Source organism: Taudactylus pleione, unplaced genomic scaffold, assembly GCF_031769625.1.
Source record: "Taudactylus pleione unplaced genomic scaffold, aTauple2 ptg000089l, whole genome shotgun sequence".
NCBI lineage: Eukaryota > Metazoa > Chordata > Amphibia > Anura > Myobatrachidae > Taudactylus > Taudactylus pleione.
The window spans coordinates 11017879-11035199 of NW_028284491.1; the positions used below are offsets into that span (position 1 = coordinate 11017879).

General features: G+C 42.7%; 1 protein-coding gene across 1 annotated transcript in view; it reads right to left on the bottom strand.

Moving 5' to 3' along the window:
- MAP3K12 (mitogen-activated protein kinase kinase kinase 12) overlaps positions 1-17321 on the bottom strand; it is a 135815-nt gene that overhangs the window by 76541 nt on the left and 41953 nt on the right. The window lies entirely within an intron of this gene.

Sequence of the window (17321 nt, forward strand, 5' to 3'; positions counted from 1 at the left end):
AAAATCACTCCCACTGACATCACTAGTGATGTCAGTAGGGCCGGCTTCTGACGGAAGGCGTTCCCTTGGGAACGCCTCCGTCTGGCTGGCACGCCCCCGGCACGCCCACCAAAGGGGGCGTGCTGTCAATCAACATCGACAGCACGCCCCCTTTGATCAGACATAACGAGCGAAGGAAAGTCCTTCGCTCGTCGCGTCTGGCGCATGCGCACCATCGACCCACTTGCGAGCGGACAGCCGCTTGCGAGTGGGTCTGAATGAGGCCCAATGTTTCATCTCTATGCAGAAATGTAGTAAGACATAAGCTCACTTGCTCCAGTGAGCTGTCAGACAGTCCTCATCCATTGGGGGAAAATGTATCATTACCATGGAAGCTGCTGCAGTCCAGGTATTTTCATCACAATCAGAATCTGTTCTGACCAGGCTATACATTATAGGTGTGAATGCTTCCCTTTGTACATTGCACATGCTTTTACATGTGGTGCACAATTTGCTTTACACACCAAATATAACAGACAATTCTATCTCAGAGCAGAACACATGTGACGATAGGACAGGGGGTGTAAACTATTTTTTTATATAGTATAATAAAGTACCCTCAATCCTAATTATTAGCTGGGGTGTATCTATGTGAAATAGTATGCAAATTCCACAACTGAGCACTGTCACATTCCTCAGTCAATACGTTTCCTGCAGCCAGGAACGGCCGAGTTCCTCATGGGTTACTACATATGGCTGCATTTAATAACGAGACGTAACTCCTTTAGGGGTTATGTTCTCCGGTCTGTATTTAGCAAACAGCGGAAAGCTTAGCTTACCAATGTTTGTCACTGTACTGCCTACTCCATCTATAGATGGTGTTAGCAGTACGGTCCTCATTGATAGAAATGGGAACTCAGCAAAAGCCTTTGTGGCTACAGCGAAGTCTTCCAGGCTTTGCTGAGTTCCCACCTGGTAGAAGCGCAATCATCCACATGTGCAGGCGGATTTTGTGCAGGTGCATTGCTTGTTATCCCGTTGCTGGCAGTGGTAGGCTGCCAGCAACACAGTGGAGGGCTCAAACGAGGAAGGGGACACCGTCGGGGGAATATTAAATGCCGGCTGCATATTCATATTACTTTGAAATATGTCTCCAGCAATATGTATTGGTAATAAATGGAGCCCATAGTAAGATGCACAGTGCTTTATAAGTGACTGATTAGAATTACTGTGAGCTTCCTCCATCAACTGAATAAAAGGAGAGTTATACAGGACGCTGGAAGGGAAGGCCCAAGCATGAAGAAGACCAATCATCTCTTTCATTGTACCATGTCTGCTGTACTTCAATGAGGCTTGCTATTCCAACAAAGTCACAGACTTTTTGCCTGTTGTACTTTCTGCCACACTCGCCCGTTTGGGACGCAACTTTGCGGCATGTGCATCCCCGCGTTTCGCCCTATTCAATTGCAGAACAGGCGAAAAAGCAAATAGGCGAATGCATAACAGGCAGAGAGTACTGAATAGAATGGGGAAATCAGTCTGTACCCCAAAATAAGATGCACTGACACTGGAAATCATTACAGATGTGTACTATTAGCCCTAATAAATGTACTTTGTGTCCTTAATTTCTGTTAAAAGCTTTCTAGAAGCTTTTTTGTAAAAGTGGTGAAGAATGATATAAAACAGTATTTTTTGGTTAAAATAAACAGTCCAGTCAAATTTGGGGTACTTGAAAATGGGTGCTAGCATATGTTTGTGTCTCTAAAGTGCACTTTTAAAAAAAAGTGAAAAATCCGCCTGCTGCATGCACCTGCAATCCTAAAAACACCTGGCCCATCCATACAGCCCCCCAAGAAACCTATTTCGCTAGCTTTTATCCTTGTCCCCCCACTTTTTTCATTTTCGCCCCAAAAATGATGTTTTTTAGGGGTGTTCTGAGGTCATTTTTTTTTTTTTGACTGATTTGTCCTTTGCACCCCAAAATAGAGATTTTGCACTTTTTTCTGCCTGCCATTCATTGGACAGTGCATTGAGTTTTCGCATACGCAAAAACGTCCTGGAATTGAATTTGGAGATAAGACGCAAACAGGTGAAAAGTGGCAATAGGCAAAACTTTTTTGCACATTACAGCTTTTCGCATCTAATTGAATCCAGCCCAAAGTCAGTTCAAAGTCTACTAAGGCTTGTACCTCAAAAATGTAAAAGTTTCCTATTTTTTTGGCAATTATTTTGACTATTGTATTGTTATCTTTTAACCCAGCAACATAATTCAATTGGCACAGCCCCCAAAAGGGGTGAGGCCAGCTGGAAAGGAGGCATGACATAATCAGAAATTGCAATTTTTCCAATTACGGACACTGGGCCTGATTCAGACGGATGCAGAGGAATTTACGCACGCAATCGAGCGATTATTTGCCATCTTGCATGCATATAAGCTGCCCTGCGCGTGCACAGCGATCGCAGATGCACATAGGAATCCATCGCAGAGTGAGTGACAGGTTGTCAGCGTTTGGGGGTGGTGACGGGGGTTGGACTAAGAAACGCAGGCATGTCTGTCCGTTTAAACGCCGTTACATGGGCGTGCATAAATTAGCCAATGCGAGTGCATACGTAGCTCTGCGTGTCAGAAGAGCACCCAAGCTGTGGCAGGTAAGACCTGCTGCAAGAGTAAGATGGCTGCCGATGTGCGGCGATGTTACCGATATTTACACAGGTGTGCGTCGTTGCACGCAAGTTAGAAGGCAGCAATGGGTGTCTATGCTCTGTGATTTTTGCAGACTGCGTATTTTCACAGCTGCGTTGTGTACGAGACTGTAGCTGCAATCGCATTAGTGTCTGTCTCTGAATCAGGCCCACTGTCATGAATGGGTGAATGTACATATTAATAGCAAATCCTCCAAATCAAAGGGCCCAATTACCTCCAAATCAATAGGCTTTTGTGCAATCAAAATTTTTCGAACACAAACACAGGAAACACCATCAATTTGTCATATAATTTCCATGTAGGTAATCTCAACATATTGTGCCTATAACCTGGAGTAATAGGTGTAAAGGGAGCCGTATGACATCGCTATAGGTGATAGGTTAAATACTGAAATATGTTCCATCATTCTTACTGTTGCCCAACAACTTCACTACTTAAGGTGCACTATGAGACTATTGACTGCATAGCACAACATAAAACAAACCTTTATAACGAAATAAACTTGGAAAAGTAATTGTTTTTGATTTTATAATATTTTCATAATACATTCCTATAAAGTACACCTCTCACTTGGAACTAACATTTTCCAATTCAATACCAGGCTCGGACTGGGGCGCCGGGGAGTTGGAGCAATCCCCGGTGAGCCCCACTACTTAGGAGCTCAAACCAATTTTGCAGGTAGGCGGGGACCATATTATCCGAGTTTATACAGAGTGACCGTCGGGGTTTCAGTGCTAGATTGCCGGGCACTAGGGGGCCACTCTGCTGCTACAATGAGCAGACAGCAGGTAGGGGAACTTTAGGTTGTAGTTGCTAAAGGTAGACTTAGTTTATTATTGCATATTCTGGGCTACAACAAAATGGCTGCCGCATATAAACAGAGACAATTAGTATTATAGAGCTAGTATATCATAGCTAACTCAATCAGTTGTATGTTTGTTTAGAAAGAGCAAGGGCCAGTAAAGGGGGAGTATTCTCTATGCATCACTGCCTTCTTCTATGAGAGAGATTGTCTCAGGACATTCGAGAATGCTGCCAGGTACTGTATGCTCTCTCTGAATATCACCCTGATCTGTCTCCTTGCTTTTCACTGTTGGATTATGGCCCTGATTCAGAGCTGGACGCTCTGACAGAGCGCTCGCTCTGAATCAGGGCCGGCCTTCAGTTTTTTTAGAGCGGCCCGCTGGCCGCTTGCATAGCTGTGGGTGACCACCCACAGCTATAGCGAGCGGCCAGGAAGATGGTCGCGATGGTCAAGACCATCGCGACCATCGGGCTTGCGATGAGACCCTTGTGGTAGGGTCTCGTTGCCGCAAGCCCTAGAGTGCTTTCTGCTCTAACAGAGCCGAAAGCACTCCCACTGACATCACTTGTGATGTCAGTGGGGCCAGCCCCAGATGGTAGGCGTTCCCATGGGAATGCCTCCGTCTGGGCAGCCACGTCCCCGGCCCGCCCACCAAAGGGGGCGTGCTGTCACTCAACATCGACAGCACGCCCCCTTTGGTACGAGACCCTGAGCGACTGCTTGCCCGTCGCTATCCGGGTCTCGCGCATGCGCACGACAGAGCCGGCTCCGCCGTGCGCATGCGCACTGGGCCACCATAGACCCACTTGCGAGCACATAGCGCTCGCGAGCGGGTCTGAATCAGGCCCTCTGTCCTGAAGCTGGGAGAAAAGTTGGCACCTCTCACTTTTTGGAGTTTGGTAAATAAGATCAGATCGCATTCCCACAAGATAATACCGAGGACTGTGATCTGTACCGATAGCCTTTTGCAGGAGACTTCTGTGACATTTGTATTTGTATATCATGTGAGCTGCTAAATAAGCAGATATTGTGCTATGACACTAATCATGTCATGTGTGGGCTGAACACAACCTCTCTAATGGCTGGCCACTCTCTCAGGTGGATAGCACACCCCTTCTTGTAAATGACCATTCTCGTACGTCGGCCCCTATGATTGTATTCCCTAGTGGCCCGTCATTACCAGTCCGACACTGTACAATACTGAATAAAATAAATCTGTTCCATGTGTACTATTTATCCCAGGAATACTTATATACTATTTATTGTACTATTGCATTTTTTTCAGAGTACGTGTAGATTTTTTCCCATTTTCTGTCCAACATTCCCAGAGCTGCTATCGTGATGGGAGTTGGGGGGCTTGGGGGTAAAGATGTAAGAGGCCCAGGGTGATGAGAGAGCCCTCCGTGGCTGATCATTCTTTCCATATATCAATTCTCCTGTGAATTAAAGGCATTTTGCAGCCAGGATCACTGCACTGGAGGACACAGGTGAAGTGTGAGGCATGAGGAGTACATTCACATTCATTCTCTCAGGGAGCCCTATTAATGTGTAAAACCACACTTGCACCCTTCTTTCCCCATCTGCCCCCATCATTCACTTTAGTCTTGTGCCACACCTTCTCTACCTCATCTTCTACTTCTCCCCTATTCATGCCTTTCCACCTTCTCCTCTGGATGTTGTAATTAGAACCATGGCTGCTGGCTGCCGATCAGAAGGCACATGGCTAGGAGGAAGCACAACCCTATTATCTATACCATGTGGCAGCTACGCACAATTTTACTTTGTTAAATCATCAGGACTTTTCCTCACTTCAAAGAATTATTGCCAGCACAAATATGGCTAACCGATGGTAACCCCTACCGGTGATAACCCCTACCGATGGTAACCCCTACCGGTGGTAAGATCAAGTTTGCGTAGATAAGCTAATTCAACAAGTATCATGGCAGCACTTGTTCCATCTCAGTACCTGAAAATGTTTTTTTCAAAATTCTTTCTTCTTTGAATAAATGTCAGGATGTCTGATAGCATGTGGGGAAGTCGGAGTGGCATCTAAGGGGTATCTGGGGAGATATGAGGGTCGTGCAAGTGACATGGGGGGAAGGTAAAATAGCCTGTACCTTCTGTGGGGAGTGGTAGGAGGGCCATGCATTATTCAGTTATACTAGGCCCCACAATTTCTCATCCATAAATCTGCCAGTGGCTGCAGTAGGTAAATGTAAGAAGACAGATTAAACAGTTTTCTGCTAGTGTCAAACAAATGACCGTCCATGCCACTGTGCATTGGGGAAGAAGATAAATATAGTTGTTACACATACTACTATTTCGGTTTTAATTCAATCAAATCAATAATCCTTATCTGACATGTTACTTCAGGTGGGGAGCCGATATCTCTTGAAAGCCATCAAAATGATGAGTAAGTGAAGAATTATCTGGTCATTTACACAGTACATAGAAATCAGAAAATATAAAACTCAAGTAGCAATGTCAAACACACAAAAGTAGATTTACCTTGCTCTAAAGTAGTCTACACTTTACCACAAGGGTCTATCAGGCTCTGGGAGGAGGTTTGGCTCTGTACTGCCACCTGTTGGCCAAATACTGTTAAGCTGCCATACAGATTTTTTTTTCCAGTTTCCCAAGTAGTTTATTTTAACTTCTGTAGATTCTAACTTGAAGTTCCCATTGTACATATCACAATTATTACAATTTATTTATATAATGCCAAACATTATGTATAGAATATGTAATTGTTTACATCAGCCCTTACCACATAGGAGCTTGCATTCTAAATTCCTTACCACAATGTGTCAATGAATGTTTCTTACATTATATAAATATTAGCAAAAAAAACTGTATGCTGGCTATATAATGAAATCACAACACAGAAGTATATGCATTTGATGCATGCAGATACATGTGTATGTGCTGTACGATGTAACCAAAATCAGTTTCTCTTAGTTACAAAACCATTCTTCTTTTCCCTTGCATTGAAGTTATGGTTTATATCTCCCACATATAAGAGCTGAGCGAAGTGCGTAATGGAAGTGCAACATGTATCTAAGCAACACGTGAACTGTGAGGAAAGAGCTTGTTTGTAGTGCATTATTTGGCTTATGTGAATATAAACTACTAAGAAATGAGTAAACACTTAGCTATGGTTCAAGGTGATCTTCACGTACACCATGCTGGGTTGACAAGCTGCTCCTAAAGCCAGTTTTATAGGTAATTACACATTTATTTTTTATTTTTAAATACAATTTTATTGAGTTGAGACAGGAAAGGTACAGCAAATAAATAATGAGCAACAATCAATCCTGGGGTAGGAAAAACTGTAACATCATGTAGAAAGGTAAGCAACAGGTCCATAATGTAGAGATTATCCAACAAATAAGATGTGCCAATTTTTAGGGTACAAGGCATAAGACTTCAGCTGCATTTGCCATGGGACCAAAAAATAGGGTTGCAGAGAAATGAGGGAGATGATAAAGTCAGTATCAGTGTTTCACAGTCTTATTTGAAGCCTCATTATGTAAGATCCAGGGGTACCAAATGTTTGAGCATGAATAATACTTGCAATATATTCTAAACGGCATGTATGCCCTATAGCATTGTATAGAGCGGCAGATGATGGAGGTCCTGATTTCTTCCAACCAACTGCAATCGCACATAGACTGCATTTACTATGAGTATAATCAAAAGCTGGGAGTGCTATTCTGCATTGGGAATCTTGGTAAGGGAGAGTATGAAAGGCAGAGAGGATTGTGATGCACCATATCCTAAAATTTCCCAATTTTCGAACAGAACAATCATATTTGGCCCAGGATGCCCCCAACAATACAGTTCCTCCAACATTTACCAGAAGTTGGAGGAAAAACTGTGTGGAGATGTGTGGGCACCAGATACTATCTTTACAACCATTTGTAACTACTTTCCTTGATTTTGACACAAATGGAGGTTAAAGCCAACTCCTCTGGCATCAAGGGGAACTCCCCCTTGTCTCTCTACCAAGCTAATTCATGCAGGTACTGATAAGGTTGATTACATGAGATTAGAAATGTACATAGAACGCCAAAATAAGCTTCTTAAATTAAATCTCAGTAGACAGAATATTTTTAGGAGGATGTATTGAGCTCTGTAAAAGTAAAATGTAGGTGTCATAATTGAATGTACTAATAAAATCTCTTGGAAGGTACAGTATGCAGAAGTGATCCTGGAGCCCTAAGAAATTCAGGAAATATATGATGGGAGCAAGAAAAAGAACAACTTTATATAGCTGCCGGTTCAGGAATCAAAAATTCTAGTACAGGAGAGAGGCTCCGTATTTCCAGAAACAGTCATTAGTTTCAACTTTAGAACCATGTTATACACTCCAGCACAATAGTGTAAATTTGAAATTTGAGAGTAGAAGAGAATTGTGTAGATGTTGGTCTGTGTTTCGGAAGACACTAGAAGAGGGTGTATGGAGAAAGATTAAATCAGCCTCCAGAGCTACACACACTCTTACGCCGGGTACACACTAGGATGTTGTCGGCCTGATATGTAATTTCCGGCCGAATTGGAATAACATATTGGCTGGATCGTCCAGTGTGTACGTTCTATCTGCGCGCTGCCGTGGTCGCATGTGATATCATCTGGTCGGCATTCTGCACGGCCACCCGGACGATATCGCATGCGGCACCGTTTCAGATAATGAGGGATGGAATGAGGGATTGTTCAGTCGTTCATTACATCGCTCAATGTATCATCCGGGTACACATCGCAAGTGTGTACCCAGCTTTAGATAAGAGTTTGCATGAGCTAGGACCACTTGAATAAGATGGCTGTCTAAATAATATTTCTGGAAATTAGATAAACCCATGCCTCCATCTTTGTAGCAAACCCTAGGCCTATTAGACCAAATGAATCTCGAGACATAATGCTTGGGATTTTTCAGAAAGAGGGAAGAAACACAAAGGGTCTAAAATACTTAAGGAATCTGGGGAGGGTGTTCATTTTTAAAGCATTTGTGCGGCCTATCCAGTATATGAACAAACTATTCCAGCTCGTCAAGTCTCTCTTTATAGTTTCCATAGGGGTAGAGAAGATTGCAAAAAATAACTAGTCATAGAATTGGGTGAGATGAACAAAATTATGTCATAACATTAGATGATATTTTAGTTTCTGGGTTTGCCAATGAAATGCAGATTTTTCTACTGAACGATCATTGGTGGGTCAAGAGAAGAGCTAGTTTTATCTAGAAAGTCAGATAATTTTCCATAACGTAACGTTTGATGAGCAGCGAATGGAGAGAGGCAAGAGGTTTTGTAATAGTGTGCAAACATTGTCTGCGTACATAGCTATCTTAAGGTCCCTAGGCCAACCAGAATACCAGAAATATCTGGGTTGTTACCAGATTTTCACATACCTAATTTTTTGCCGAAAACCAGGAAAAATTACCCCTTTCAGGACAACCAGAAGACATCTGTAAATATTGGAAAAAATAGAATTTTGGTACCAATAAAAAATATATATACAGTACATATATACTGATTGAAACACCAAGGAACCAATTAGGCTCCTGGTAAATGTAATCAATTTACTGAGAGTAACATTCACTGCTACCATTACTGTTAATGTTGTGCCTAGGAGACTATAAGAAAATGTCCGCCTCTCATGTTACAGTAATAACGTCTTATAACGTGACGCTGCAGATGGGATGGGGGTCACAGAGACTTCAGGCAAAATTTGTCTTAGTTAATAGGGGAGGGCATGGAGAAGGTAGGGGGATGCAGTGGTTGGACTTTGGCAGTACATACAGCAGTCTCTGTAATTTATTTGCAGAATACAAAACTAAATCACACAGGGATTTTTTGTTTTGTATGTTTTGAGATTAAATTTAGGTTTAGAAGCTAAATCTACTGCACTGTTTTACCCAAAGAATGGACAGGGGGTAAAAAGAGGAAATTTCGAGAATTTGACCAGTAAACAACAGGTTGAGAGAGGAAATTCTGAAATTTCGAAGTGGAAACACTGAATGTTACAGAGCCTTGCTACAGGAGGTTACATGGTTGAGATGAACAAGAAAGGCAGTATGGGACACCCTTTCACTGTGCCATTATTGATGTTGAAACCATTGGCTAGGACCAAGGCAGGCAGGTTAAAATACACGGAGGCAACTCAATGCAAGGAGTTCCTGCAGAATCCTAAGGCTTGTACGATAAGATGTGTGAATCAAATGGAATGTAGTCATGATGTTAACATTTACATGTTGACATTCATAATGTTGACATAACAATGTCAACAGTTACAGTATGTCGAAATGTCGATATTGAATATGTCGGCATATACAGAATGTTGACATGTTTACAATGTTGACAGCGGAGGATTAGGTTTAGGCTACAGGAGGGGAGGATTAGGCATTAGGGGAAGGGTTAGGCTATGGTAGGGGAGCTTATGGTTAGGCCCTTATGGGAGGGTTAGTGGTTATGATTAATCACCGGATGCCACGTAGATGAGCCGGACACGGAATACACCGCTAGACCCGCAGGACCTGGTAAATCACCACTAGACTTACAGGGAATTTTGTCGACATTCTAATCATATTGACATTTCATTAGCGTCAACATGATGAATGTTGATGTGGTCAAAATTTACATGCCAAACATAGACAAAATATGCCACACCCAATCAAATATATTAAAGGCCTTCTCACTGTCCAAGGCACCATCAGAGCAGAGAAAGCTCCCCAGTTCCCTATGTTAATAAACTCAATTACTTTGCAGCTATTTTCTGCTGCTTGGCTCCCTAGGATTAAGTTCACCTAAAAAAGAAATAACTAAGGGCTATCTGGAGGCCACGATTTTGGCCAAGAATTTAAATCCACATTTATCAGAGAATTTTCCTATAACTATAATTTCTGCTTGAGAGAGAGAGAGAGAGAGAGAGAGAGAGAGAGAGAGAGAGAGAGAGAGAGAGAGAGAGAGAGATCGAGAGAGAGAGAGAAGAAACAAACTTTCTGTAGCAGGAAATGGTGAAACTGACAGGCATAGGAGCTGCTGCTACCTTGAAAGCTTTTTGTCATGAACAATAGTTTTCAACAAACATCTTTTTATTGAGACTTGACAATTGCGCATATGAGAAAAGATCCAAGTAAAAGGACACCAGATAATTGCATATTTAGTTTAATAGCTCATTAACCATCATCAGGGACTGATGAGAATGATTACGAATTCTACAGCGCTTCTCTGGGTAATATGATTGTCACTATATAAATAAACGATAATTAATAAAATGTCAGTAGGAGAAAAAAAAGACAGATTATGTAGACAAGTACAAGCAGCTTACAGTATATTCTAATACTATTTGGGGCCTATTTATCAAATAATATTTGCGGAATATTCCCTCAAAACAGCCGATTTGGGGGATACTCGCAAATATCAAGTATCCAGTGGTAGCTTCAGAGGTGGGGCTGCAGCACAGTCCAAAATTCAAAAAGGTGAGCCACACCAACTGCCAGTGAGTCCTGGACGGCGATGTTTGGTAGCGTTTGGGGTGGCAGTTGGTGTGGCTCCCCTATTTGGTTTTTGGACTGCGCTCCAGCCCCACCTCTGGAGCCACCACTGCAAGTATCTCCTGAATGTACCATGGAGGGACCGCAGCAGCCGCAACCCCCATAGGTTTCTATAGCTTGGCCCGATAGGATAATGCCATCTCCAGGTGGCATTATCTTATAGCAGCCTATGGGTTTCTAATTTGCAAGGACCCGAACCAGGAAGCAGTGTGATAACGTTACGCTATCACACTGCTTCCAGCTTTTCACCAGGACGGGCTCTTATTGGAGCCCATCTCCTGGCAAAAGATTGTTACTAAATTTGCCTGAAAAAATTCATTATCACTTTGAGAATTTACGCAAAAAACTATTTATCACATTTGAATAATTGTGTGGATTGTGATAAATACGTGTAGCAAAGACATGTAATCCTGTTGGGCTATATTGTTACAGAATGTTAGTCGTTTTGTGAGGTTTATCTTACTGTGCAGCATAGCATTCATGTCTCCGGCACGATGCCATGTGAATTCTGAAACTGGGTTGCTTTTCTTTGGTGTTTAACTGGCTAGCTGTTCAAAGGTGTGAGAGTGGCATTAATTGACATGTGTCCTTCTTAACAGTTTGCAGAGTTTGTATCAGTAGTGTTTTATTCTGGTACAGTCCCACAACAACAAAGTCTATCTCCCAGCTTGCGCTGAGAAGAAATTCATGTTTTCTCTTACTGAGAAACTGGATATATTGTGGTGTAGTTTTATGCTGAAAGATGTGCTGCATATATGCCTTTTTAAGATGAACGTTATCTGTTTATCCAAGCTTTTTGTGACTGTGATGAATGATTATTATAGCTTTACCTGTATTATAGCATTAACTACTTCATTTATGGGGTTCTTGTATTTGGTTAGTTGTGGAAAAAATTACACTTTGTGGGAAACTGTAAAATCACAATTGCCAAGGAATCGCAGATCGTCTGGGGATCTCTATTTATCTTTCCCAGTCAGCATGGAATACTATTTAGTAGAACAGTCTAGATTCTCACAAAGCCAATGAATGCAATAAAAACTATATTTTACAAAATAGGATGTAGAATGTTCAAACCATCTACAGAACATTGGCAGGTGGTGAAGTCTAAACTTCAGTCTCCTTGGACCTTCTCAATGATGAGCATTTTAAATTGTTGGTTTTAAAGATCTAACTTAAATCAGAGGGCAGAAAAAGTAATTAATTGGCAGTTAAGTACAGTACAGAAGCTTAATATAATACAATCAGTCACAAGCAGTCCCACAGACAGATGAGCCGCAACTGACATAGCCACATGTGAATGACCTGATCTAGTACATGGTATCTCTCTGTAGCGTATAATATGACATAACCGAAAGTATTGAGAATAATATAGATTTGATCTTCGTGCCGTAGAGAGTCTGTGCTCTTCTATGTTAATGGACTCAATAGTGGACATGCCCTATTGGATGTAATGTATTATATCTCATTTAACACCCTTTATAGATTAAGCTTGGGTAATCGATGTGTGGCAGGTACATGGGATTAGTGATAATTGGATTGCATATATTATATAGTTTAACTGTACAGTATGGACATAGTTGCACAGAATCTAGGATTCAGTTTAGGTTTTCTCAAAATAGTGATATTTTTTTATAAATCCAGTTGAGTGTTAGCTGCTCATTCACATCTGATTCCTAAAATGTGCTTTTCCTGTATGAAAAGTGCATTATTAATGGAAATGTGTAGTTTACACCACTGCATTCTGAGATCTTTACAATGCACCTCATGTAGGTGCGAGGTAAAATCCGTGTCAAAACTACCAAATTGGCCTCGCACGCGAGGAAAAAACACATTGATTCCACAGCTTATGCGAGTCCAGCTTTTATGGCGTGGGAAAAAGGCTATTTAATTGAATAGCTTTTCCCCACGCAACGGGAATTTAGGCCGGCAATTAGTCGCGGGGTAAATCGCACAGCTGATTGAATCTGCCCCATAGAAGGTAAATATTGAATGTGGTCTTCCTGATGCGTTAGGGCACTTTAGAGAGGCTCAACTGATGAAAATGCTGTAAAGCCATATCATCCACTGTACAACCTAGCCTCCAGCCTAGGGCCCATATTACACTAACCCATTTTAATGCTTCTGTTTTTATTACTTTATGAAGAGGCCAAGATTAGTCTTTCCCGTCAGTCCTGCATTTTATCCCCCTCACTGCTGCAATTGCCTTTTGCTTGCAAACGCCGCTTTACCGCTACTGCAAGGTTGCTGATGGGTGGATGGGGACAACCGCACAATCTATTCTACAGCAACATTATTGCTAGAGGCAGGAGGCAGAACCACCACATTACTAAATGTGGTGGCTGCATGTACTCTCTTTATAGGAATCCTATAAAATAAAATGAATAAAAGACTAACACGGGTGAGTAATTAGAGTGTTATAGTGGAAATGTGCAGGGGAATGCTAAGGAGTAGGAAATTTGGAAGGGATGATCGGAGGGGAGGTCAGGACAATATTATTTCTAGGTCCCCAAGGGGCTTATCCAGCCGTGGCTGCATGCAGTGTTTGGCAGAGAAACTGCATTTCCTAGTCACTTCTAGGTAACGCTATAATAAGTCTCAGAACCCATGTCTGGAATAACACGGCAATCAAAAACTGCCCCTCTGAGACCAGCCTTAGGATTTGACCAACTGAACCCAAATTCTGTTGTTGCTCCCTGGAGCTAAAATTCTAAATTAAATTGTATCCCATCAGCTTCTCCTCCTTGATTCATTATATTATTCAAATTAAGCTGTACCATTCTCCGTCTAGCAGAACTGTGGGGCAGCTTGGCCCTGTAAACCCTGCAGTTTGGGAGTACTCACTCCTGCCTGTGCTTACCACTACCACATCTCCTCTCTGCATAGACAACACAGGAGATTTGAAAAGCAGTTTCTTCCTAGAGCACCAACTGACCAGGGCTATGGCTCAGTGCAATGCAATCAGCACCTGTCTCTAGGACACACTACTCCAGTTGTTGCCAGAATATCCTATACACACTTGGTAAGCACATCAAATCTGGATTTGGTGTATCACTACTGTAATGATGCAGAAACTGTGAGAATGAGGAGCATGCAGCGACCGTTCCATATAATGTAGATTACCAGCAATACAATCTGTCTTGGTAAACGAAGGTACGTATGGTAATGTGCGAGCAGGGAGTGATTTGTTCGTGCTGTGTATGGAAGCACTTCCCCTGGGAAATTTTTGTCTCCTGGCTTGTTTCCTGTAGGTCACATGATTGCCTAACAGCAAGAGTAAGGGAGTATTATGGGATAGGGCACGCTGCGGCGTTGCCAGGGAGACGCATCCCAGCAGCAGTGCATGAAGTCAGAGCTAAAGATAGCACTGACAGCACAGAGACTGAGATTTACACTATATTGTGTGTATATCGGTGTCTTACAATCTCTGTCATCCTTCTGATGGTTTCTTTGTGCTCATGTGTGGTTTATACTGCTGGTCTCTAATATTGCATCATCCTGCTCGTCTACCTGTTACTGTGTACCATTCCCATTGTGTGTAAATAGTACAGGATGATGTACCAGGGCACACACCCTTATGTGGTAACTTCAAAGGCTCTACAAGGATTGCTTGTTATATAGGTCCAGCTATTCGGTGCTGTATGACCAAATTCCATACGTAAATTCTAGAATATGCAAAGCAAAATACCATTCACACTGTAATTGTCTGTTTGTTTTTTTTGGTCACAAAATTTGAAGGGTCAGTAAGATTTATATGACACAGAATAATTAATATACATGTTGTAATGGCTGCCTCACTTGTTGTTAGCACTGAGCAACAATGAACTGATTACAACATATGTGCCTATTCCAATATTCTGGCAAAACATTCGGGTCTATATCTCAATGGGGAACTGGGCCAATTCAGGGCTTTTGTTCACAGGATGCTGGACTTCTTTCTAATATATATATATATATATATATATATATATATATATATTATATATATAATATATATATATATATATATATATATATATATATATATATTAGGGATGTGCAGGCTCAGATTCGTTCGGATTTTCCCACCAAATTTGGATTTTTCCAGCCAAAAATCGGGTCTCAGAAAGAGGCAAAATGTCATCTTTCATGGACAGACATCATCATTCCTGGACAAAAGTCCATGAAAGATGATGTTTGTCCATGAAAGATGACATTTTGCCTCTTTCTGAGACCCAATTTTTGGCTGGAAAAATCCGAATTTGGCGGGGAAATCCAAACCAAGTCGAGCCTACACATCACCTAATATATATAGAGATTTTAAAAACATAATAGATCTTTATATGTCATTGCAACATTAGGCCTGATTCATTCCAGATCGCTATTGCTAAAGTGTACACAGACGGCGATTGTTGCGTACTGTGCATGCATATGAATCGTAGTGTGTGAGGGCACCACTGCGATCACAGAGACCACGCAAAGTCATCGCAGAGTGAGTGACAGGCAGTGAGCATTTGGGGGTGGTGACTGGGGGCGGTCGGAGAAACGTAGGCGCTCCTGATCTTTTGAACGCCGTTGCATGGGCGTGCATAAATTAACTATTGCAATTGCATACGCAGCCTGAGTACTCACTGTGTGCCACGAAGGTAGCAATTTCTAAGTAAGGTCAGGGCTACTGTAATTCTGTGTGAAGGTCAGATGGTACTCAATGTTACCGAGGTTTATGGAGATTTGCAAGGTATTATGAATGTGAGATAGCAGTAGTGGGAGGCAGTGGGCTTATCTATTCTGGCAGTGTGACGGCATTGCGATAACAATCATTCGCATATTTTCGCAGCAGACCTGCGTGCGATTACGGAGCTGCGATCGCAATAACGATCCTTAATGAATCAGGCACATTAATTGTAATGATGAGGTTCAGTCATCATTTATCCTAGCACCATGGACAGCAGGCATAGGGTCTGTAATACGTATATAGGGCCTAATTCTGTTGGGAATCTGCGCAGACGCCTGACCCGTACTGGACACGTGCAGTATAGGTCCTGCGTGATGACTGGCAGTCTGCTGCTATTTGTGGGCAGGAGGGGGCGGCGGCAGTCTCCGTCTCTCGAAACAGAGGCGCATCACCACCGTTGGGGGGGAGGGAAAAGGCCAGGATCTCCGTCTGCTGACTGAGATTTCCTGGCCTCTTTCTCTCATCTGCGGCGGCCGGCTTGTGTGATCCCATGGGTCACTTAGCCGGCCAATGTTCTCGTAGATTATCCGATGCTGCGACGTACAACACAGCTCAGATAAGTAACGCATGCAGGAGGCGTAATGCCTCCTGCCGCATTACCATAATTGCAAGGCCGGAATTGCAAAGCTGCTTGCGTGCAGTTTTTCAAATCCGTCCTAAGCTGAATCAGGCCCATGGGGTCTGTTCCTGAGTTGGACGCATCTGAAGGTGATTTTACTTGTGACTGTGGCAGCCTATATATACTAACAATCCATGTCACTGCATGTGGAAGCCTATCCCGCCCACTGCCCTTACGTCTGCAGTCGTCATTAGTAACGGGACTAACACCAGTCCCGTGCTAGGTTCAAAAGATCCATCTGAAACAGATGTCCCATCACTGTCCACATGCCATGATCGAGCAAGGAAGTCGGCTTACACGCCCACAACATGCTTATTAGACAGAACTGTCTGCGACCACATGGTCGCCGCCTAGAAACGCCCATTTCATGGAAAATGTGATCCATCGACAGACGGAGCAATCCGCATGCAAATTCCATCCCTGTGCTAGAACCTGATGCGGCTCATGCACAGAAGCTGATTTCTTTCTTTGGCACGTGTGCAATATGCCAAAATACCTGATACCCATGTGCATGGCGATTTGCATGAGCATTAAAATCAGCCCCATAGCATTAAGCACACCTATATGTTCAATGCATTTGTCATCTAATACATTGTAACTCTCCCTTTATTTCATATATTAAAACAGAGCATCAATGCGGTTGTCTTCAGAAATCCAAGAAAAAAACGAGTACATTAAATGTTATTTTGAATATAGGGGCTGATTCAGCAGTGGACGGAATTGCAAAGCTGCACAAAAGCGCCTTTGCAATTCCGTCCTGCTAAAATTCAAATACTGCAAGAGGCGTCTGAAGTGAAGAGACGCCTCCTGTCAGCATCTGTGATCCCAGCACTGCGACCATCGGTGGCGATGTTGTGCTGCACCGGCCAGCTGAGTAAGCTTACACAGGCTGGCCGGTTTGTGAGGCCAGGAAGTCAGTGTCCATGGACGAAGACCCTGGCTTCGTCCCTCCAA